This window comes from Dendropsophus ebraccatus, chromosome 7 (genome assembly GCF_027789765.1).
Source record: "Dendropsophus ebraccatus isolate aDenEbr1 chromosome 7, aDenEbr1.pat, whole genome shotgun sequence".
Lineage (NCBI taxonomy): Eukaryota > Metazoa > Chordata > Amphibia > Anura > Hylidae > Dendropsophus > Dendropsophus ebraccatus.
In genome coordinates this window covers 141,536,881-141,562,553 of record NC_091460.1, presented here as the reverse complement: position 1 = coordinate 141,562,553, position 25,673 = coordinate 141,536,881, and the positions used below count along the sequence as shown (strand labels likewise).

Below are 25,673 nucleotides of genomic sequence, written 5' to 3'. Positions count from 1 at the left end.
TGGGCTCAGTGGTTACACTATATTGTGGACTGACTGGGCTCAGTGGTTACACTAGACTGTGCACTGACTGGGCTCAGTGGTTACACTAGACTGTGTACTGACTGGGTTCAGTGGTTACACTAGACTGTGTACTGACTGGGTTCAGTGGTTACACTATACTGTGTACTGACTGGGTTCAGTGGTTACACTATACTGTGTACTGACTGGGCTCAGTGGTTACACTATACTGTGTACTGACTGGGCTCAGTGGTTACACTAGACTGTGTACTGACTGGGTTCAGTGGTTACACTATACTGTGTACTGACTGGACTCAGTGGTTACACTATACTGTGTACTGACTGTGCTCAGTGGTTACACTATACTGTGTACTGACTGGGCTCAGTGGTTACACTATACTGTGTACTGACTGGACTCAGTGGTTACACTATACTGTTTACTGACTGGGCTCAGTGGTTACACTATATTGTGGACTGACCGGGCTCAGTGGTTACACTAAACTGTGCACTGACTGGGTTATGTGCTTACATCTGACTGTGGACTGACCGGCTAAAAACCATTTATGTGAGTTATTATGGATGTATGTGTGTCCTGGTGTTCTCATGCATTCTATTCCTTCTTATATCCATTCTCACTGATGCATACACGGCAATCATACAGGGATTTTCTGTAGCTGCCAGAATCTCATGTAAACAAAGTGTAACCACATATCCTATTACCAGTTCTATCATATATTTAAACCTCTGGCTTCAATTCCACGAGATAAAACATGAAAGTGATCTCTCTACTTCCCTTCTATAAGCCGATCCCTTAGAAGACCTGGACATCTGCATGCGTCATATCTGCAATGCATCATGCTCTGCACCCAATCTATATGCACATTCTACCCTATCATGTTTGCTTCCTTTAAAGTGGCACTCCGGCGAAAATCTTTTCATTTCAAAAGTTATATAGATTTGTAATTTACCTCTATTTAAAAATCTCCAGTCTTCCAGTACTTATCAGCTGCAGGAAGTGGTGTATTCTCTCCAGTCTGACACAGTGCTCTCTGCTGCCACCTCTGTCCATATCAGGAACTGTGCAGAGCAGGAGAGGTTTTCTATGGGGATTTGCTGCTGCTCTGGACAGTTCCTGACATGGACAGAGGTGGCAGCAGAGAGCACTGTGTCAGACTGGAGAGAATACACCACTTCCTGCAGCTGATAAGTACTGGAAGACTGGAGATTTTTAAATAGAAGTAAATTACAAATCTATATAATTTTCTGAAACCAGTTGATTTGAAAGAAAAACATTTTTGCCGGAGTACCCCTTTAAGCCAACTAGTTGGTCTGTTACTCACAGATGAGTATATAACGTCACATTGTTTAGAGCAGGGGGAGGAGGACCTTGGCTCTCCAGCTGTTATAAAACTACAACTCCCATCGTGCCTGGACAGCCAAAGCTAAAGCTTTGGCTGTCCAGGCATGATGGGAGTTGTAGTTTACCAACAGCTGGAGAGCCAAGGTTCCCTCCCCCTGCTGCTTCCTAAGACATACGGCTGCTTCCTAAGACTCCTGCACATCTAATGGGTTGATAAGAGCCTTGTTGCTCATTGAGAAGCAACACTCAGGATTATGAAGAAGAAACACAAGCGTTTATTCTGCCATCATGTCTTTTGTCAATACGAGAACGATGTCCATCATCACCTCTCCTAGCGCCTTGCTTTCTCCATGGAGGTCAGTGTGACTCCGACCTTCTCCTCAGATACTTTTCGCGTTTAATAAAGTCGTGTGATTTTTATTCTTCTGTCGAGGGAAGAAAGCTAAGAGCACATGAATGGATCAATCTGTTCTTCTCAGCTGCTTCCATGCCATTTCCACTGCTATGCTAGTGACAGATAGCCAGAAGGAGAAGAGGAGAGAGTGGAGGATGTCCAAGAAATGGAAACACTCAATACAAGGAGCCCTTCCAGATCTTTTTAACCACTTACAATCCAATCTCGTTGTTGGTGTCAAGATGAAACTCTGTCGGATTTGTCGCCAGAGAATACACTGCGTAAAGCTACTACAGAGTCCTATAAGAGTCATTTATATAGCTGGACTCACGGAATGCATTCGGTGAACTGTCACGGGGAAGAAAATTGTATCTTGAATGATTGGCGCTTTTCCTTTTAGGTCCTGGGAGACTGAAAAAAAAAAAAGGTTCTAAATCCTATTAGCAACAAAGCTGAAATCACGGAATGAGCAATGGCCTAAACTTCATAGAGAGAGTTGTTATAGCTGGACTGTGGCGGGGATGGCGGCCGGGGCATTGCCTGTCTGCCGGCATAATACAGATGTGGCAGGATGAAGTCAAGCCTGTATTGAATTAAAAAACAAAATAAAATAAATAAAAAATTATATATATATATATATATATATATATATATATATATATATATATATAAAGAAAAATTTGCAGTCTAACCCGGATCCTGGGTATAAAGCTCATACTGATTGAGCTGAAACGTCGCACTTTGTATATGGGTAAATAAACCTTCACTTTTTGCATTTTCTATTGGAGTGCCACAGCATTTTTTTGATATATATATTTATTTCGATAGAGATGTCCATGTAGTCCCTGCCCTAAACTGTATACATTACCTCTCCACGCTCCCGGTTTTCTCCTGCCCTTTGCTTGCTTCCCGATGCAGCGGCTGCAGCTTCAGATCTGTCTTTGAGCTGACAGGCCGCTCAGCCAATCAGCGCCAGGATGGGACCTCCGCATGCAGTGATTGGCTGAGCGACCTGTCAGCTCAGAGACTGATCTGAAGCTGCAGCTGTGGCACCGGGAAGCAAGCAGAGGGCAGAAGAAGGCCCAGAGTGTGGAGAGGTGGCGCCGGGAAGCAAGCACAGGACAGGAGAAGAACGTTAGCCGCTATCCATGCATCATTGTTAGGCATCGGCTGTACACAGTGTATGGCCAGAGGTGGCAGCAGAGAGCACTGTGTCAGACTGGAAAGAATACACCACTTTCTGCAGGACACACAGCAGCTGATAAGTATGGGAAGACTTGAGTTTTTTTTTATAGAAGTAAATTACAAATCTCTGTCACTTTCTGGCTTTTTTCCCTTTAAAAGCATGCATCAAAAAGACCAGGAAGTGAGAAAATATTATTTAGTAGTAGATGTTGAACTTCCAGCAGATGTGGTTGGTAAATCTATAAAAACTGAATGTAACCTGCCTGGTATATACATATATCTATCCTAAGATAATAATAAGAGAAATACTAATAGGGCCGACTAGATGGAGCAGGGGGGCTTTATCTGCCGACAATCTTCTGTTTCTAAAAGTTTCACGTGTTTTGAAGGCTGTTTTATTACTTCTTGCAAATGGTATCTGTGCTGTAGTAGATCAGAGCCTGGCAGGTGTTTCTATGCACCTGTTTGCCCTTTGGCTACGCTGGAGAAAGTGTGATAGTTACATAGACACAGACTAGTATATGGTATATGGGGGCTTTAAAGTAGCAGATGACATGAAATGGATATAGTCACCAGGCCTGCTTGGCCACTGTTGTTTAACACAGTCATGTACTATCTAGGTGTATAGAGTATAATAGAGAATAATCTCAGCAATGTGCACAGACGCTCTTGGAGCAGTTACAGATACATTAGCACACCTCCATCTGATCCATTTATGTCGTGTGTTTGCTTCACATTTCTCCTGTTCCGTATTCAGTGCAGTTTCCCATTTTAATATTCAGTAATAAGAAATTCCAAAAACATAAGAGGAAAAACAAATGTATTCCCTTTGGCTGCTTTATAATAAATTATCCTTTTTAAAAAAAAAAAAAAAAAAAAAAATAGGTGATAGGTGCGCAGAAATGCTCCAAGGATAGGGCACAAGTATGAGATTGCAGGGAGTCCGACCTCTGTGCCCCCCCTGAGTTCTCTCTTTTATTACCCAGCTTCTTTGTTATAAATCGAGCCGCGGGTCAGCTCCATTCATTCTCTATTAAAGGAGCTGAGTCGCTGATAGGGAGATCCCTGGGGGGCCCAGAGGTCCACCCCCCCCCCCCCCCCGCAATCTTGTGTAGTGTCCCACATTGGGATGAAGTCAAGATGTACTGTGCGATTTCCCCACTAGATGTCGCTCTTATACTTACTGTATGTATTGTATTGAGCATGGCTGAAGGAAGCATTGGGTTAATTGTATTTGTCACATGTTTGCTTCCCTCCTATCACAGGTGCCGCCCCTGTTTCCCTTCTTTTTCTGTCCTATCATTTTGAACACACGGTCCCACCAATCACCAGGAGGTTTAGGTTAGCTAGTTAGGCTAGTTCCTGGTGGGTGGGTCGTCTTCCAGTTTAGTTGAGTTAGGAGTGTTAGAGAGACAGAGACACAGAGTGAGAGACATTTCCCAAGCTGTTAAACACCGCTAGCATGCAGTGCTAGACCCTTCAGGAGGAAAGGACATCCTCTGAGTAGGGATGGTCCAAACCTGCCAAGGTTCGGGTTCGTATGAACCTGGAAAACTGGGATACGGCCTATGGCTATGGCTGTATCCCAGTTTTCCAGCCGGTCCTCCCGCTGGATCCGGGGAGACAGCGGGAATCATTACCAAAGGGTTTGGGTTCGTACGAACCCGAACCGAACTCGGTTCGGACAATCCCTACCTCTGAGGATTACTTTGTCCACACCAAGGATATTCTCAACAAGATACAGGCTAGTATACCTGAGTATGGTACTAACCCCAGCAGGACAAAGCTGCAGATTATGCCTACGTATCCTACTGTAACACATAGCCATTCTGAAAAGTTTCGGGAAATCTGCTCAACCCAGCGCAGGGATCTGGGACCTCATACTACCCTAATAGGACACTACAGAGCCGCAACAACACTGCCAATGGCAACCCCGACTGCTTCGCTGCACAAGTATTTTTAAATTGGGATTCCACCCTCAACCACTGGCCCCTTAGCAGCTCTAACATATATATATATTTATATATATATATATATATATTTATATTTCAGATCCATGGGCTATATATATATATATATATATATATATATATATATATATATATATATATATATATATATAGCCCATGGATCTGAAATCTTCATTCTGCCGACTGTACATACCAAGTTTTTTCTTATGTCATAACTCAATAAATAGAATTGACTAATTCAAACCTTCCTCGACTCGGCACATATAGTATGAACTCCATAGGAATCATTCTCACCAAGTACGCTATTTATTTCCTGATCATGTATTCAGCATGGAACGTGAGGTTCCATGAGAATTCATTACCTTGTCTTAAGAATTCACATAATCCTCCTTTACATAAGACTCCATTGTTTCTGCTGGAACGTCCCCCCCCCTCCTATATACTTATATATACAGGTGTGTAGCTGCAGGCAATAAAGTTTATTGCCATCGAGGTCTGCAACATCGCCGCAATGTAAATTTACAGACTTCCAATGAATCAATATCTTACATCAGTCCGAGGTTCGATTTCTTCATTGTTTATTTCCTTGGGGACTATAAGGTGTATTTTATCTGGAGAATGATTGACTATTAAATGCTCGTTCCGGGCTCAGCTGCAGATTAAATATTTTCACAAGTATTTTATAGCTCAATTACATTACTTTGGCAGCAAAAAAATCAGACATGCTGCGCAACTATTTCATGTCGCATCTTACTATAAACGGCAACATTACTGGATAGAGAAAAAGTCAACCTTGCATTTACTGATAGCCTGGGGTCTTATGAGCAAACATCTGGTGCTAGTAATTTTTAGCTTTGGTCTATTAATGCAAAGATACTGTGCGGAAACATATGCAAAATGTTACCGATTTGGCACCAAGCGTACGCATATGTCAGCTTGTTAACACGTGGTTCACTAGGTTATTATAGGGACAAACTTTTTCTTTCAAATCATCTGGTTTCAGAAAGTTATAAAGATTTGTAATTTACTTTTATTTAAAAATCTCAAGTCTTCCAGTACTTATCAGCTGCTGTATGTTCTGCAGGAAGTGGTGTATTCTCTCCAGTCTGACACAGTGCTCTCTGCTGCCACCTCTGTCCATGTCAGGAACTGCCGAGAGCAGGAGAGGTTTTCTATGGGGATTTGCTGCTGCTCTGGGCCGTTCCTGATTAGAGATGATCGAACAGCGCTGATATTCAGGTTTGTACGAACTCGAACCATTGGTATTTGACTCCCGCAGTCTTCCCGATCCGTAAGGAAGGTGGAGACAGACCGAGTCCCGCCTGGAAAACAGGAATACAACCTATGGCCCAGACTGTATTCAAATACCGATGGTTTAAGTTTGTACAAACCTGAACATCAGCGATGTTCGATCATCTCTATTTCTGACATGGACAGAGGTGGCAGCAGAGAGCACTGTGTCAGACTGGAGAGAATACACCACTTCCTGCAGGACATACAGTGGCTGATAAGTATTGGAACACTTAAGATGGTTAAATAAAAGAAAATTACAAATCTATATAACTTTCTGAAACAAGTTAAATTGAAAGAAAAAGACTTTTGCTGGAACACCCCTTTAACATGTCAATCACTGGATTATTAAAGGGCACTCCGGTGAAAATCTTTTTCTTTCAAATCAACTGGTTTTAGAAAGTTATATAGATTTGTAATTTACTTCTATTTAAAAATCTCCAGTCTTTTAGTACTTATCAGCTGCTGTATGTCTTGCAGGATGTAGTGTATTCTTTCCAGTATGACACACTGCTCTCTGCTGCCACCTCTGTCCATGTCAGGAACTGTCCAGAGCAGAAGAGGTTTTCTATGGGGATTTGCTGCTGGTTTCTGAACTGGTTTCAGAAAGTTATACAGATTCGCAATTCACTTCTATCTAAAAATCTCCAGTCTTCCAGTGCGTATCAGCTGCTGTATGTCCTGCAGGAAGTGGTGTATTCTCTCAAGTCTGACACAGTGCTCTCTGCTGCCACCTCTGTCCATGTCAGGAACTGTCCAGAGCAGCAGCAAATCCCCATAGAAAACCTCTCCTGCTCTGGACAGAGGTGGCAGCAGAGAGCAATCTACTACTCTCCAGACTGGAAAGAATACACCACTTCCTGCAGGACATACAGCAGCTGATAAGTACTGGAAGACTGTAAATTCTGTATTCTGTAAAGTAAATTACAAATCCGTACAACAGTTTCGCCGAAGTACCCCTTAAAGACTGTTCAAGACCAGCACTACGCTAAGGTGAGGAATGGAAACCGGGATATTCCATGACATTACTAGACGCGGGCTCAGGTGTCATTGTCATATATAAAAAAAAAAGTGGTCTGACTTCAAACAGCCAATTTCCTTTGAAGTCTATGAGAGCGATTGCGCTAAAGAAGGATGAAAACATCTCGCCGTCAGTGAGACCGGGTGAAATCTTCCCGATTTGACATGTCTCTCGCCGGCGCTCGGTCGCCTCCTCTCCTCTGGATTTCCCTGCAGGCTTGGCTGGCACGCTGCATTACACAGCTTGTTCTTCCCAGCCTGTAGAATGTGCAAATCCAATAACCAGAGCCGCACCGCTGTGTAGAAAACAAAGGGAGCTGTTTTATGCTCTCATTAGCATTTCCATTCTGCATGCCCAGAATCCTTTGTGTTTACACTGCTTTGCACCGTGTGAGATTCAGGTGACTGGAACAAGCTGTAAAAAAGCCGCGTGAGCCGTTTGAGCGAGCTCTGGGGCGTTTTTAATCTGCATTGTACAGTACACCAAGTTCGTGATAAAAATCATTCGACTTTACGGGGAAGACAGTTCCGCCTCCTGGCCACTAGATGTCAGTGTTGGCCCGCCGTAAGGCCCCCGGATCTGTACGTTAATTCGGGAAAATAAAGGGAATCTGAGGGGAGAGGGGCGGTAATGTGGCTGAAAAACATATTTTCAATTACTTCCAAATAAAAATGCTTTTGCACATTTCTTCTGTGGTTAAATGAAACCCATCAAAGCCCATTAAAAGAATCAGTAAAGACTGTGGAAGCGTACGCCTTTCTCTTTCAGCTTTGTCCAAACCCGGCCCTGCTATGGGGATTTAGACAGGTGTGCAGCTGCATTGGAAAACATCTTTTCTCTCTTATCTGCGTCTCCCCGGCACAGAATGCAGGTGCTGGAATTGATTATATTTTAATCTTATTTCTCTAAGGAGGTGGATGAAAATACTAAATATGACTGCAGGACCACAGTGTTGGCTATGACATATCTGGCCTCTTTTTTTTTTCATATTTCAAACTGCTCCGTTCCTGTTTTTCCGCTGTAATTCTGTACATTGTATAGAAATAAAGCGCTAAATAGGTCATCTGCAAATGATTCTTCATAGGCGGACAAAGAAGCAGCACTTTATAGGATGTACTATAGATATACATTGTATCATTTGGAAGCTTGTATTCTGTAATGTACTATAGATATACATTGTATCATTTGGAAGCTTGTATTCTGTATTGTGCTATAGATATACATTGTATCATTTATAAGCTTGTATTCTGTAATGTACTATAGATATACATTGTATCATTTGGAAGCTTGTATTCTGTAATGTACTATAGATATACATTGTATCATTGTATTCTGTAATTGTTACAATAGAGCAGATAATGGATTAAGCGTGACCGCCGTTCAATGATATCTAGGCACGTGATGTAGCGGAGGTAAGGAAAAATGCAGCAAGTAAGATGTCTCCAAGGAAGAAGAGGTTTTGTTGGCTCCAGATTTTTTTTTATTCTGCAGCAGGACAACAAACCCTAACGTCCAGCCAATGTCATTAGGAAACCATATTCATTGTTAGGCTATGTTCACACAATGTTTTCTCAGCTCCATTTAAAATGAAGTCCGTTATTTTGAGTCTAAAATAACGGACGTTATTTAGCTGTCTGGCCTCCCCTTAGTGCAATGACTGTTGTTTGTACATTATTCTAGTTTTGGTTACTAATTGGACTTTGGATGCGGCTTGATTGAAAAATCCATTGAATTTAATCGTAAAAATGGAGAAAGAACGGTGACCAAAGAAAAACTGCGTGTGAACAACTAATAAAAAACGTTAGAAAATAAGGATCATGTTCATTATTTTCACATCCGTGGTAAAAACGTCCATTATTCAATACATTGTGTGCATTGGACGTCCGTCTTCCCATTGACTTCAATGCATTGGCAACATAGCCTTAGGGCCCTATTCCACCGGACGATTATCGTTCAGATTATCGTTAAATCGTTCGAATCTAAACGATAATCGTTCGGTTGAAATGCAGCTAACGATTAACGACCGAACGAGAAATCGTTGATCGCCTTATAAGACCTGGACCTATTTTTATCGTTGCTCGTTCGCAAAACGTTCGCATTGAATAAGACATCGTTCAGTCGTTCGCAATAGATACGAACGCAATAGTGAATAAATAGCGAAGAACAAACGATTGCAATTACGATCATAAGTAACAATTATCGTTCCATGGAAATGAATGAACGTTTTCAGGTCTTTCGCAATAGCGGTCGTTTGAGATCGTTAATCGTTAACGATAATGCGAACGATAATCGTCCAGTGGAATAGGGCCCTTAAGAAGAAGAAGCAATGATATAGGCCTGATGTCGACATCATGGAGTCTGTGTGGGATTACTTTAAAGGGGTTCTCCAGAGAAAATCTTTTTCTTTCAAATCAACTGGTTTCAGAAAGTTATATAGATTTGTAATTCCCTTCAATTTAAAAATCTCCAGTCTTCCAGTACTTATCAGCTGCTGTATGTCCTGCAGGAAGTGGTGTATTCTTTCCAGTCTGACACAGTGCTCTCTGCTGCCACCTCTGTCCATGTCAGGAACTGTCTAGGGCAGCAGAAAATCCCCTCCTGCTCTGGACAGTTCCTGTCTCGGACAGAGGTGGCAGCAGACAGCACTGTGTCAGACTGGAGAGAATACACCACTTCCTGCATGACATACAGCAGCTGATAAGTACTTTAAGACATGATTAGATTTTTAAATAGAAGTAAATTACACATCTATATAACTTTCTGAAACCAGTTGATTTGAAATAATTTTTTTCCCACTGGAGTACCCCTTTAAGAGGAAGAAGGTTTTAAGAAGCCTAAATTTTGCTTAGTTACTCTTCTACAGCCTCCTTCAGTGCTGTGTGAACACTTCTTTCTTTCTACACTGGTACACAGCCACCATTGGCGCTAATGCTGTGAGGCCACGCCCACTTAATACAATCTGCAGTTGATAAAAGGACACTTTTTACTTGAACAAACACCATGACGTATGATATGAAATAAGGTATGAAAATGTTATGTGGACATGTCTATGGGGAAATTTAGGGTGCGTTCACACCTACAGGACCTGCAGCAGATCTGCAGCAGATTTGATGCTGTGTTCAGTTATTTAAATGAAATCTGCTGCAGAAAATCAGCTGCAGATCCTGTAGGTGTGAACGCCCCATTAAAAAACTTTTTTTTTTTTTCCACTTATTTACATTGTTACTTTTTATTTATTATTGTGCAAAAAGCTTTCTCCTTAGGTCCTTTTTAAATGTTGCTTAGTTACTCTTCTACAGCCCTGTATCTGCTCTTCTCTCTCTCTACAGCCTATATTTTTCTCCTATTCAAACTGCCCTGTATCTGCTCTTCTCTCTCTCTACAGCCTATATTTTTCTCCTATTCAAACTGCCCTGTATCTGCTCTTCTCTCTCTCTACAGCCTATATTTTTCTCCTATTCAAACTGCCCTGTATCTACTCTTCTCTCTCTCTACAGCCTATGTCAGCTGCTTCCCAATGATTTCCTTTTCTTTGTGCACAATTTGAGCAGGTGTACAAGGTCCCCCTCTCTCCTCCCCTCCATGACCATTTCTAACACTGAAAGAGTAGAAAGTCTGTTTCTAATCAATTATCAAACATAATCAATGTAAACTCAGTAAGTTGCCCATTTGTGTAAGGAATCAAATTAACAATGTTTTTTAACCATCTTTTGTTTATGGCAATGCAGCTATATGTCATCCCTATATATTATGTTGGAGATACGTGTTCTGTAAACGTGATCCCCGGTGAAATATGCATGATCAATAATACAATAATCACTGCAAAATCTAACAAAGTTCAACTACCTCGCTACAAGATAAGAGCTAGAACACTGACTATGTATTGATATTTAGGTGTGCTAGATACTATGGGGGAGATTTATCACACATGGTGTAAAGTGAAACAGGCCCAGTTGCCCCTAGCAACCAATCAGATTCCACCTTTCATTTTCCAAAGAGTCTGAGAGGAATGAAAGGTGGAATCTGATTGGTTGCTAGGGGCGACTGAGCCAGTTTCACTTTACACCATGTGTGATAAATCTCTCCCTATGTGCATTAAACTGATGAAAATGATGCAGTAAATGCAATTTTACAAAATCCTGTAAGATATAAGCCTTCCTGCTCCATGCGGCAATGACACCGGCCCACAATGATGTCTCTGACAGGTAGCAAGGATCTCACAAAAGTCAGGACACCCCTCACATGTAAATATTATATTATAGCTGTTCATGGAACACCAATGAAGATAATACTGGGATACAATATAAAGTAGTCAGTGGACAGCTTGTATAACTGTAAATTTGGTGCTTTCTTAAAATAACCTAACACACAGCCATTAAAGGGGTATTCCACTCAAACATTACTTTTGATATGTTGCTGCCCATGGGGAGACTAACAATTCCTTGCATACTTGTTATTATCAATTCAGTCTCCTTCCCCCAGTTCTCAGCTTCTTCTTTCTGCTGAAAACACACAAAAAAAACCCTGCTGATATGTCCCTATTACACAGGACACTCTGAGGAGGGAGGTATGTCTCTTACTTTCCCCCTCTGCACTACTCCTGTGCAGTTAGTAGTTTGCTCCACAGTCCGGTAAGACCATTAGGAGCCCTGCCCTACCCTATAGGGCTGGTCTGGCCCGTTCCATTTATTTTTATTAGAAAGAGGAGGGCGGATCAGCACTTTGGAGACAGGCAGTGCTCCTAACGTCCCCCCAGTGCTCCTACCGCCCCCTCCCCCCCCCCCCGTGCTCCTATTGTCTACCCAGTGCTTCTAATGGTCTTACTGGACCATGGAGCGCATGGCTAACTGCACCGTACTGGTTCAGAGGAGGAAGGTAAGAGACATGCCTCTGCATCTCCTGTGTAACAGGGACATAGCAGCAGGTTAGATTTGTCTATCCTGCAAATAAATCCCCTTTAATAATACAAGTTCCTGTGAAGACAGGAATAGACTGTACCAGCATGTTTTTACTTTAATTTGTGTTATGACAAAATATCTAAAAGAAATATGCATGCATTTTATTCACTAAGTCCCCGTTCCCACTCCTGCCTTCAATCGGTTACAATGGGAGAGGAGCGAAGAGCGGAGGCGCACGCTCTACCATTTTAAGGCTATGTTCACACTACGTATCTTTCCGGCCGTAGTGCGAACCGCGAATATACGCATGTAGTTTTGAGGTTAATGCATTCGCTTGAAAGTATACGATATACGGCCGCACAGTGCACACTACGTATGAGCTTACGGCCGGATCGTATACGGCGCCGTGAAAAATGAACAAGACCATTGTTTGAGGACGGAAATGTTCCAACTCACGGCCGTGGATTTCCATGCGGTCCCGTACGGAGTGCTTATTTCTGCCAAATTGAACGTGATTTTTAGATCCAAAAAGTTCTGTGTGGTTTACTGGGCTGGGTGAAGATTTCCAAGTAAATGGCCTGTTTCAGATCGCTTCGAAACAAGCTAGGGAAGCATAACTGTACTGTGGGCGTATATGTTCGCGGTTCGCCCGCATGTTCGCAATCCGGCCACATGTCTACGAACTACGGCCGGACTCATACGTAGTGTGAACATAGCCTAACTGATAGAAGGCAGGAGTCGGCAGAGGAGTCCCTCCCGGAATCTCGGCGCTGATTCCGTAGTATAAACGGGGCCTAAGATAATAATACGGTCGATAAGCGCTTTGTGTAATAGGGCCTAAAGTGATTTTTTAACGATAAATGTTTGCAAACGAGATTGTTTATCGATAACCTGAAACCATATTACACACAACCATAGTCGACAGTTACGATCATTACATTGATGGTTACCATGATCGTTTACTTCATATGATCCCAGCAAAAGAAGGAACAACTTGGAATTATGGTGCATTTACGCAGAGTGATAATTCGCCCAATCGAACAATTAACGATTTCGAAGTAACTATGTGTTTTTTATAACGATCAGCGTTAAGACGGAACGATATAACGTTTGGAAAAATCGTTATTGTGATCGTTTTAAGATCGCTTAAGCCCATCTCACACCTAGGGTGAATCAGTGAAAGACTGTTTACACGAAGCGATCTGCGAATTTTTAGCAAACGACCAACGACGATTTGAGAACATGTTGAAAGATCACAATGAACGATTTCTGGCTCGTCGCTTGATCGTTTGCTGTGTTTACACAAGCTGATTATCGCTCAAATGGTTATCGCGAAAATTCAAACGATAATCGTTCCGTGTAAACACAGCATTACACTGAATAATTAGTGAAAGAATGTGGAATTACAGCAAATGATTCAGCAAAGATCTAAATCAACGATAAATGATACGCGGACGATTTTTCGACCATTGCCTGCAATTACACAGGACGATTAAATTCCAATGATATAACAATTTTCCGCACAATAAACACCCCATGAAAGAGGGTCCTTACACTCTTTTCAGGAGTGTATTGAATCAACCCTGGAGATGTTATAGGACATCAGGTAATAGGGGGGTAAGAGCAATGGGAAACGCTATATAAAAAGCAAAAAAAAAAAAAAAATTTTGGAAGTAATGCAGATAATGGGGAGGCCATGTTTTTGTGGGGTGGGTGGGTGTGGTTAACCGCACTAGCGGCAGTAGCCCCCTTCTCTCTTCGGGTATCTGTATTCAGCATTTTTTGCGCTAGACTTGTAAAACCACCTTCTTAGTGATGAAAAATTGATTTTGAAATTGGTTCTCGGAGGTCTGCCATGCTGATTGTTGTAAGGATGCTAGCAAAGTATCGCTTAGGGCTCTTTTGTTTAAATTTAGATTTCAAAAGCAATCAGGTTGGAAAAAAAAAATTCCCAAGAAAGAGCAAAGGAAATATAGTAAAAAGCATGTACTTTTTATTTGATATGTTTTAGCCCGGCCATCTCCTGGGCATTCCAAGCTATTAATGAGAGCTGTTTCTGCTCGGAGCTTGGCCTGTTGCCGGTCACCCAGGATGTAATCACGGTCAGACATTTTCCCGAGCACTTCAGTGCCGATGCTTCTGTCAAACAGCATCGAGAAGCACAGCTGAGAGGCCCTTACATCGAGAAAGCAACTTGTGTAAAACAGGAGAGGAGAAAAGCAATCTCATCACACTAAGTAAATACCAAATTAACCAAGATGATAATAACGTTCCGCAGTTATTACTCCGCATTCTGAAGCAAAGAAAGGAAGGTGTCTGCGCCAAACCCAGGGGAAATAAACATGCTGCAATAAGCGACTAATCAGTCACTGATCACACTTAGAAGTCAGAAGATCTAGACCTCACGATGCCTGCGTTAATCCATTAGTCTCAACAATAATTGCCGCTGTAGCTTAGAGACGTGGAATTTTTATTCTTGCAGGCAACGTATTATACGGATTCCGAGAGAGGAGAGTAACTGGATATGCATGCATTAGAGACATTTACCGAGATGGAAGGCTTCAAACTAATGGATCCACTTGTGAGTTTATAATTCTATAAATTCTATACAAAATCTATACTTCTGTGTCTAGAGCGGAGCTGACGGCCACAAAGGCATCTGGGTGAGAGGCGGTAAAAAGTCATTATGTCTCCGAACTGTCAATAAAAATAAAAAAAGCAAAAGGGGTCAGGTATAAAAGTATAGAAGGATGAGACACAGGGCTTGTATCGCTAATCTAACTATTACATGGAAATTGCTGGTTATATACTAATTTATTGCTGGTTTTTTTTGGTCATTCCATCTCAGTATCACAGGGATGGGGAACCTTCAGCCTTCCTGCTGTTGCAAAACTACAATTCCCATCAGTTGTGACAGATCACTGACAGCCGGGAACCACCACGGGATGGCACAGGCGCAGCTCCTGCACCTGTTTCATCCCAGGACGTAACTTTACTTCCTTGAGTGGTAACTCACACAAAAAAGAAGTGAAGAGGACCCGTTCAGGACCGAGGAGGTAGCTGTACTTCCTTTTTTGCAGTAAGTTACCACTCAAGAACGTACAGTTACGTCCTCGGATGAAACAGGTGCAAGAGCTGCTCAGGTACCATCCCACGGTGGTTCCCGGCTGTCAGTGATAGACGGATACCCGCCACAACTGTCAGCATCAGAGCCACTCTCCAATAATGACAGTTAACCCTATAGATTAGATACTGCGATCAGTGCGATCACAGCACAGCAGGAAGGATTCCCCTCTGCTTGCCATTTGGGCTATGGTTGCTATGACAACAGGAGGCTTCCTTGAGGCCTCCTGTGTCATTGCTATGGAAGCTCATGAGGCTCAGCTCTAAGGCTAAGTCTCATGAGCAATGCCTATGACAGGCAGGTTACAGTGCAATGCAGATCAGCACTACAATGTAATCTGCTTGCCATTTAGTAAAGTCTCCCATGGTGGGAAAGTAAAAAAGTAAAAAAAACCACACAGATAAAAATATAAATAAAAAAGTACACATACTTAGTATCACCGTGTGCGTAATGATGTGTCGAATCAAATCATCATATCATTAAACCTGCATGGAGAGCGCAGAAAATAAAAAAAATTTCAAAATGCAAATTTTATCTTCTTTTTAAAGAAATGTGGGCATTTTTCACCCAAAAATTGAATGGATATGGGCCAGATGTTACCACTAACCTAAAGTACAATATGTCACGAGAAAATATTTTCAGAAATGCTGGGATAAGTTATAGAATCAGTGAGATATAACCACATTAAGTGAGACTGGTCAGATTTCAAAAATGGACTCTGGTCCTCAAGGCGCTATCTGGACCGGTCCTGAAGGGGTTAGACACAGGAAACTTAAAGTGTATTTAAGTTTCGCACATGAATAGAATAGTGGTGACGCGGGGATGCTGGTGCTGGAGCTCCTTTTTTGAACCAAGGACCGGTTCCCGTGCCAGTCTATTACCGAGCACCGGCCTGGGCTGAAGCACCGTAGGTGGGCCGGCTCGCCCCAGTGGGAGGAAACCCCCTCCCCTCTATGTTGCAGCTCCCTCGATTCTAATGCTTCAGCCCGGGCCAGTGCTCAGTAATAGAACGGCACTGTGCATGGGAACCGGGTCGCGGTAAAAAAAAAAATACTGTGGCACCGGCTTACTGAAAAAATAAATAAAGAGATTATATTGCATGGTGGGCGGTCAAACTGGCGTGTCCTAAAGTATCAGTGCCCTAGGCCTGCGGCGCCTCTCCATCCAGCCCAGGGGCATGAAAGTGTCTTCAAGCTGTCATTGATGTTAGAGGAGAAAACACTTGGTATTAAGAACTGGGGGATGTAAACTTTTGGATGTTTTTGGTTTTCATTATGATTTAAAAAGAGAAAACACAGTAGTGTGACAATAAATGGCGTCACCCGACCACTAACCATGAGGGGGAAAGAAGTTTTTGTATTATCATTCATAGTCTCTGAAAAAAAGTGTTTAGGTTATTGCCAAGGTATTTCATGATAAGGGTAGGTTCACACTACGGAACCCGAGTGGAGAATTTCTGACGGATTCCGTAGCTAGTTCACGGCCGCGCGCCTCTCCACCTGTGCCATAGACACCATTCTATGCACGGGCCGCTCATAAAATGGTGACTATGGAGCCAGTGGAAAGGTGCCGTGAATATGAGCTACGGAATCCGTCGGAAATTCTCCACTCAGGTTCCGTAGTGTGAACCTAGCCTCAGGGCGGAGAGAAAGCTACATGGTAGACATTGCTGAGGAAACGCTTGCAGGCCGTTGTTTTTTCTATTTATGATGTTGTAAGGCAGTAGACCCCAGTTACCCAGCACCTGCCTCTTTGTCTACGACACCTTTAGTCATGTCGGCTTTGTTCCAATGGAGTTGGGGAGAATATTCCTCACTTCACTGCACATGACTAGTGGAGTGAGCTGTATTGTTTGGATACAATGACTGATTGTTATAAGGAAGCACCTGATTACTGATGCTTACGTGTGTTACTCCGCAGACAATCCTTACGCTGTTTTCCGTTGTATGGATTATATTCGCTGTTTTCACGCTTGTGTTGAGTTGCAGTGAATGTTCACCGTAAGCCTTGGGAAAGGTCCTGGCATATGGTAAATGTGTCCATGGAATCCCATTACCTGTCGAAGGTCACAAAAGTGTAATTTTAGCCTCTGTTTAAGTGGTTTGCATCAGGTTTTCTGCTGGATGAATTACCGCAGGCTCCTGCACTATTTCATTATATTGGATGCAGAGACCCTTTGTATGATGAATGCCACTAAGTGACTTCTATTGTAGGTGTACAGCTGGGTATATGTCGTATACTTCTGATAAACACTGTGTGACACGGTTTGAAATCAACCTATGACCACCATTGCTCATGTAGGGTTTTTCCCAATGTTTAGGCTAATGTAAGTGCAAACAGCTTCCCTGCTAATAGTCTTAAAGGAGTACTCCAGCAAAAAACTTTTTTTTGTTTCAAATTAACTGTTTTCAGAAAGTTATGTAGATTTGTAATTTAATTCTCCTAAAAAAAAAAATCTCAAGTCTTCCAGTACTTATCAGCTGCTGTATGTCCTGCAGAAAGTGGTGTATTCTCTCCAGTCTGACACAGTGCTCTCTGCTGCCACCTCTGTCCATGTCAGGAACTGTCCAGAACAGGAGAGATTTTCTATGGGGATTTGCTGCTGTTCTGGACAGTTCCTGACATGGACAGAGGTGGCAGCAGAGAACACTGTATCAGATGGGAAAGAAAACTCTGCACTGATTCACTGTCAGCCTGTGCAATATTGTGCAGTGCACTCACCACCTTAGCATTTTACAGTCTTTGCCCTCTACTCTGCTTTAGAAATCACATCAAGTACACCTTACTTATACTGCAAACAGTTCTTGCACCATTCATAAGAAGAAATGTGTAAGGAAAGTACATACGTGCAGAAGTTGGATGCCGCCTTACGGAGTCCTGTTCCTGGCAGACCTAGGGTTGCATCCAACTTCTGCAGCTGCTCCTAATCAAATGCCCTGCATTCTGGTGCTGAGAACTTGAGCAGGTTGACAGGTTTGCTTAACCCCCTCCCGCCGCTGGGCAGTAAATTAACGTCGCTGCAGCCTATGCCTGATGCTGCAGCGACATTATTTCACACCGCAGGATGACACAGGCACAGCATTTGCGCCTGTGTCATCCGCGGCGGGTCCCTGCTATCAGTGATGAGAGGTTACCCTATAGATACTGCGGTCAGCACGAAGGCTGACCGCAGAGGGAGAATTCTCTGTCCACTGTCCATCAGGGCTATGCGAAGTGATCACAGAGCCCCGATGGTGGTCGTGGAAACCGGAAGCCTGAGGCTCCCGGTTTCCTGGCTACGGAAGCCGGCAGGTGTCGGGAGGAAAGGCTGGGCGCGCGGGGCACTTGCGCCCGTGATCTCTGCCCCCTCCCTTCTCTCCCCTGCTGCTGTTACAAGATAGTAGAGGACAGAGGAGAGGGGGCAGACACAGGGACATCAGCTTATGGGATCATATGATCCTATAAGCTGATGTCCTAAAATGACCTGGGCATTGAGGAATCAATGACCCCAGGTCATGGAAGGGTTAAAGAGAATGTGTTACCTAAATTTTCTTTTACTGATTAGAGTCAGATACAAAAAATTGTCCTTTCATTCTAATCTGTTTCTGTTTTCTGATTTTTTTTATTTCACTTTTTGTACATTGTTATGGGGGCGGCCATATTGCCTGAGCTGTTCTTAGCAGCATTTAGTAAACCTGCTTTACAGCAAGACTCATAGACATAGACGACAGTAGACAGACTCTGTCCCTTTGAGATGAATGTGAGACATTACTAAGCACGCTTTGTGACCTGCGAAGAGGTCATTCCACAGGGAGATGCTATTGTCTCCTCTATCTACTGGTGTCACATGATGCGGCAATGCTGTATAGATCACTTTGCAGCAGCCTCCTCTTATCACCACAGACACAACAGGAAGTCCCAGCTTGGTTTTAGCCTCAGTGGTGAAAATAAGAACTGCAAGATATCAGGAATATTTTATAATATAGAGAGAAAAATTGAAAATTTGAAAAAAAGTCACCAAAAATAAAAAAAAACATTATATGTACAAGAAGTCATTTTCTGATGACACATTCCCTTTAACACTTCTCATCGCTCCACAGACAATTATTAGACGACGGTCTTCTAACCTTACTGCCTATATAACTTTATGACCCATAATTTTATGTAATTGCATATTTTCCTGTTTTTAATTTTTTTTTTAAATTGTATTCTATTGTCATTATTTGGCCACATGTCGTAAATTAGATTCATGATGTTTTTTTTTGTTGGTCTATTTCATATAATACAACACTGAGTTTGAAATCTCGCCTCTTAAAGGAATACTCCAGCGAAAATCTTTTTCTTTCAAATCAAATGGTTTCAGAAAGTTATATAGATTTATAATTTACTTCTATTTCAAAATCTCCAGTATTCCAGTACTTCTCAGCTGCTGTATGTCCTGCAGCAAATGTTGTTTTCTTTTTAGTCTGACAAAATGCTCTTTGCTGCCACCTCTGTCCATGTCAGGAACTGTCCAGAGCAGGAGAGGTTTTCTATGAGGATTTGCTGCTGCTCTGGACAGTTCTTGATATGGACAAAGGTGGCAGCAGAGAGCACTGTGTCAGACTGGAAAGAATACACCACTTCCTGCAGGACATACAGCAGCTGATAATGAGATTTTTAAATAGAAGTAAATTAAAAATCTATATAACTTTCTGAAACCAGTTGATTTAAAATATATATATTTTTTTTTGCCGGAGTACTCCTTTAAATCCTGGATATATTTATTGATCTATCACGTCAGGGAGCACCTGGCATTTATTTTACAATCCACAATTAGACATTCATTTCAATCCAATATTTTTCCATCTGCTGTCAGTACATCGGGTCCATCTGCGATCGCTTAGAACGCGGTATTGTTGTTTCCTTGATACAAAGAGGAGCGGTTTCGCTTTACAAGGATTAAGCTTCCTGAGGATGATAGAATGTAGAGAGATCACGAGTGGTCGTGAATTAGTATTCTCTTTTCTTTCTGGTTTGGCACAGACCTCATGTCCTCCAATCCATTCACAATCCTCAGGAAAGACAACAGACACTTTTCGTTTAACGGCGGCCCCATTACTTATATTTATGTAGAAGGTAGGCTCGAATTGACTGAATTATAGCACAAGATGTACTTAAAGCTTTCCGTGGTTATTTAGATTTATTGTCCAGCGACTAACCTTGAGTTGACTGTGTTATATGACATCAGTAATCGTATAAATATCTCCCGGCGCAGGAAACAACAGAGCCGGAATGTTGCAGCGACGGCCATTTTGGAAGACTATAGAAATGTTCCTTTCAGCTAATTGCATTTGTCATCGGACTATTGTACTTTGCTTTATCTCACGGCTGTAATTTTATCTGAATGGGCCAAGATTATAGAGTCAAGCACGGGCGTAATTGTAATAGCAGGAGCAATGCATTGTATATAATACTCCGTAGCTGTCTTATTTATGTACGTAATGGCTGCACGTTGGTATAATATTACAAATGTTTTACACACATTATAGGGGAGATTTATCAAACATGGTGTAAAGTGAAACTGGCCCAGTTGCCCCTGGCAACCAATCAGATTCCACCTTTCATTTTCTAAAAAGTCTGTCAGGAATGAAAGGTGGAATCTGATTGGTTGCTAGGGGCGACTGAGCCTGTGTCACTTTACACCATGTTTGATAAATCTCCCCATTGGTGTAAATAGAAACTGGCTCAGTTGCCCCTAGCAACCAATCAGATTCCACCTTTCATTCCTCACAGACTCTTTGGAAAATGAAAGGTGGAATCTGATTGGTTGCTAGGGGCAACTGGGCCTGTTTCACTTTACACCATGTTTGATAAATCTCCCCCATTGGATTTTGGCACTAAGGACGGAGCCGATATTCAGTTTTGGCATAGCGCTTTGATTTCATAACCTACAGTAGGAATAGGGAACCCTGGCTCTCCAGCTGTTGCAAAACTACAACTCCCATCATGCCCGGACAGCCAAAGCTAAAGCTTTGGCTGTCCGGGCATGATGGGAGTTGTAGTTTTGCAACAGCTGGAGAGCCAAGGTTCCCTACCCCTTGACCTACAGGGGTAGTTGGGGCATCATTTTTTAGGCAATAATCTCTAGTTTTTAATACTATTTTTCTTCAAATAGTTTCTGAATATTTTTCTTTTTATTATTATTTTTCCCTCTAATAAATAAGTTGACAAAAAAGCTTGCTGCTGCCACCTCTGTCCATGTCAGGAACTGTCCAGAGCAGGAGAGGTTTTCTATGTGGATTTGCTACTGATCTGGACAGTTCCTGACATGGACAGAGGTGGCAGCAGAGAGCACTGTGTCAGACTGGAAAGAATACACCACTTCTTGCAGGACATACAGCAGCTGATAAGTACTGGAAGACTGGAGATTTTTTTTAAATAGAAGTAAATTACAAATCTGTCTAACTTTCTGAAACCAGAAAAAGATTTTCGCCAGAGTATCCCTTTAAGGGGTCACATTGAGTCACTGTAATAGGGTGAGTCATCTCGCACTTTCGTGTTTCTTCAGCCTCGGCCGGCAGACATCCTGTACCTTTTGTGTAATTAACAATGGCCAAAGTTTTGTATAGAATGCTAAACTTTTCAATTGATAATTGTAATATAAATGCAAATTACCATATTCTGCAAGGTGCAGCATACAAAATCCACAATGCAATAATAAAAAAAACCTACTCGTGTCGTAAATCATTTGAATTTTATTGAGAATTCACATAAATGCAGTGTAAAGTGCCCCGATGCGGAAAATGTATTTATCCGTGACTCGTAAAAGCGCTGAGGACAATTGTAAATTGCATGTACAACCGAGCAAATATAAAACGCATGTCAATGGGATGTTTTATTAACGGGAACACCTGGCTGCTTTATTTGTGATTTTTAGTTTTATGACTCTTCTCATTTCAATTGATGAATCTGAATAATTTGTAAATTTTAATACATCTCCATATTTCTTCACGTTTCTATAAAAATTCAAAAAAAGATAGTATTTTCCGGCATATAAGGCGACTGGGCGTATAAGACGACCCCTGACTTTTAAGCAGATTGTCAGGGGTTCGCCTTATACGCGGGAAAATGTTAACCCCTGCCTGACCCCAGCCCTGCTGCAGCCAGGCAGGGGTTAACTGCAGCAAAATTAAAAAAAAAATTAACTCACCGGTACCGGAGGCGCGCGGAGGCCAGGAACGGGTCGTAGGTGAGTTAAATGTTTGTTTTCTTTAATAGTGGTTGCCCCATACGGTGAAAATGGGGCAATTTTTCAAGCCCCCCCACCGTATGGGGCAACCATACCCGGCATATAAGACGACCCCCAATTTTAACCCTGATTTTTCAGGGTTAGAAGTCGTCTTATACGCCGGAAAATACGGTAAATATGGATTTTGTCTTTGGTTTTTGTCCTCATCATATCTTCGCCTTCCTGACAATGCCGTAACTTTCTGAACAACTATGTTTTTCTCCTATGCGTCGTTCTAGCCCGGAATCAAGGCCGGATATAATAATTGATGATACATCTTGGTAGTCGGAATTGCTTTGGAGAAAATACTGAAGTGTTTTCTCTTAATTCTCTTAAGTACTGAAGTGTTTGCTCTTAATTCACGTTGAGCCGACAACACGGACCACGTGATCTTATTGCCGGCGTCCAAGGACTTTTTGTTTAGAGAGAAAAGAACTATAGTGTGAAATGTAGAAATAAGAATTACAGGGTTTATGGGACTTGAAACAACAAATCAGACAATGTTAAGAATTTCTGAGACGGAACACATTGCATCCAGATAAAGGAGAACTCCGGACATTTTCCAAACCCGGCAGCTGTCAGTGGCAGGGGGCAATTTGATAACCAGTAGGTTGGTACTTACCTCCCCCCATACCCGCTGTAAGTGGCCGGACTGGCCTCGGGATCTCCGGTGCTGCACACATCACGACCCCCTGATGAAATGGCCACTCAGCTAGTCAGTGACTGGAGTGGGACGCTGCTCCAGTCACTGATTGGCTGAGCGGCCAGTCCATCAGCTGGGACAGGAGTCGTGATGTCCTCACAAATCGGAGAAAATGCCTTCCGGCGGGGGTCCCGAGGCAGGTTCCACTGCTCACCACAGGCAGGGGGGAGGTAAGTTCCTACTCCTGAAATTCCCTCCCCTGGCACCTGCCGAATTTAAAAAATGGCCAGACTTCCCCTTTAAATATACTAATATATACCGCCCATGGTAGGTTATAACAATTCCGAGTTGCATAGAAGACAAGGTCAATATCCCCCCCCCCTTATTAATGGAGAATCATCTGTCTACTGAGGAGAACTTCCATCTGTTGGGTAGAACTAGCTGGCTAATGGGGATTCCTGGCTACCAGCTCAATAGGAGGGGACTATCTGCTTAAGCTGGGTTCACACTACGTTTTTTTCCATCTGTTTTTCCAAAAAATGGATGGAAAAAGTGGTACATTGGTGTGCATCCGTTATGATTCGTTTTTGCATTGACTTCCATTTAAAAAAAAAAGGATCAAGATGCATCAGTTTTTTTTAACGTACATCAAATTTTTTTTTTAAACAATTTTTTTTTTTTTAAACAAAAATGTAGGGTGAACCCAACCTAACTGAAGGAATACCTGGCTAATGGAGGAACTAACTGGCTAATGGGATATATCTGCTTGGGGGACTGCCTGCCTACTGGGGGGCAACATACCTGCCTAATGGGGAGACTTCCTAACTGCTGTGATGTATATTTAGTAAACAGGGAACGTATCTACCTAATAGGGCACCAAATATACCCATGCCCTTTTATTTGGTAGGGCACCGAAGGGGGCATTATCACAATTTGGGGATTATAGATGGGGGGATTTTGTTAGGTTGGATGGGTGTTGGAAAGTGGAGAAATGAGTTTGGCTGGAAGAAGGTGCCATGGAGGTCTGGGCCAGATAGGGAACAAAAAGAAAGGAAAGTGACCTATGTAGCTTCTATAGCTTTGAACGGGTTCTCCAGCGCTACAAAAACATGGCCAAAAACTTTTCTTCACCGCACCGCTCTTGTCTCCAGTTTTGGTGCAGGTTTTGTAATTCAGTTTCATTGAAGTGAATGGAGCTTAATTGCAAGCAGTGCTGTCTCTGGAAGAAAGCGGACATGTTTTTGTAGAGCCGGATAACCGCTTTAAGGTTGCTTTAGGGAAATATGATGTAAGGATTTTTAAATACATAGAATATGATGACAACCACTTGTATAGCACTCCAAGGACGTTCTAAGCGTAGGTCATTGCACATGTTTACACCTCATTCCCACAAATTTGCATCATGTTTTTTCCCCCCCACAGTGTAATTTTTTTACTGTAAAAAACAAATGACGCAACAATTTTTCTGATCCTTTCGGCACATACTAAGCTTCAAAAGTGACCCAAAAATCAGTACTTTAAAGCTTAAGATTTATTAAAGGGGAGGTCTGGGCAAAATAATTTACAAATCTGTGTGACTTTCTGGCGCCAGTTGATTTAAAGAGAATGTGTCATCAAAAAATGACTTATTGTATAAATAATGTTTTTATGTTAAACATATTTTTTAAGATTTTTTGGTGAAATTTTTTCTAATTTTCTATTTATCTATCTATATTATAAAATGATCCTGAAATCTTGCAGTTTTCATTCTTGCCACTGGGGCTAAAACTAGGCTGAGACTTTCTGTTGTGTTTGTGGTGATAAGAGGAGGCTGCTGTAAAGTGATCTGTACAGCATTGCAGCGTCATGTGACACCAGTATATAGAGGCGACAATAGCAGCTCCCTGTGGTATGACCTCTTCAAAGGTCACATTCATCTCAAGGGGACAGAATCCACCTATTGTTGTCTATGTCCATGAGTCTTGCTTTAAAGCATGTCACTAAATGCTGCTAAGAACAGCCTAGGCAATATGGCCGCCCCCATAACAATATGCAAAAAGTAAAAAATAAAAAATCAGATTAGAATAAAACAAGTTTTAGTATCTGACTTTAATCAGTTAAAGAAAATTTACGTGACACATTCCCTCTAAAAACATTTTCTATCCTATTTCAGGGAAGCAAGAACAGATGCTAGACTCTTGAGTGTGAAAATAAAAATTGTAAACTTTCTAACTGTAAACTTTAAAAAAAAAACAAGAATTTGTGATATATGTTCAAATAATCTGTAAGGTAAGCCACCATGCAGCGTGAAAACTAACATTAACCATAGGTTTTATGTAACATGCTCCAGTTCTGTAGAGGGTTATAGATACGTGTAAGGCCATGTTCACATGGCGTATGAGACCGGCCGTTCTGTGACCCGGCCGTTCCAGCCGGATGATCTTTTCCGCCACAGTGTTCTGATGTGGGCGAAAACTCCTCATAGCACACAATGAAGCCGCACGCTCCATTGTGTGCACTGAATTGCGGCCGCAGAAAACTGACTCAATGTAAAATATGGAAA

General features: G+C 42.1%; 1 long non-coding RNA gene across 1 annotated transcript; it reads right to left on the bottom strand.

Annotated features, from left to right (window-relative positions):
• Nucleotides 1-1,653: 1,653 nt before the first annotated feature.
• Nucleotides 1,654-20,736, bottom strand: LOC138797066 (uncharacterized). The gene is made up of 3 exons (XR_011363890.1): nucleotides 20,420-20,736; nucleotides 17,144-17,295; nucleotides 1,654-2,162 (listed from the first exon to the last, which is right to left on the bottom strand). It is a non-coding gene; the product is annotated as an uncharacterized lncRNA (long non-coding RNA).
• Between the last annotated feature and the right edge of the window lie 4,937 nt (nucleotides 20,737-25,673).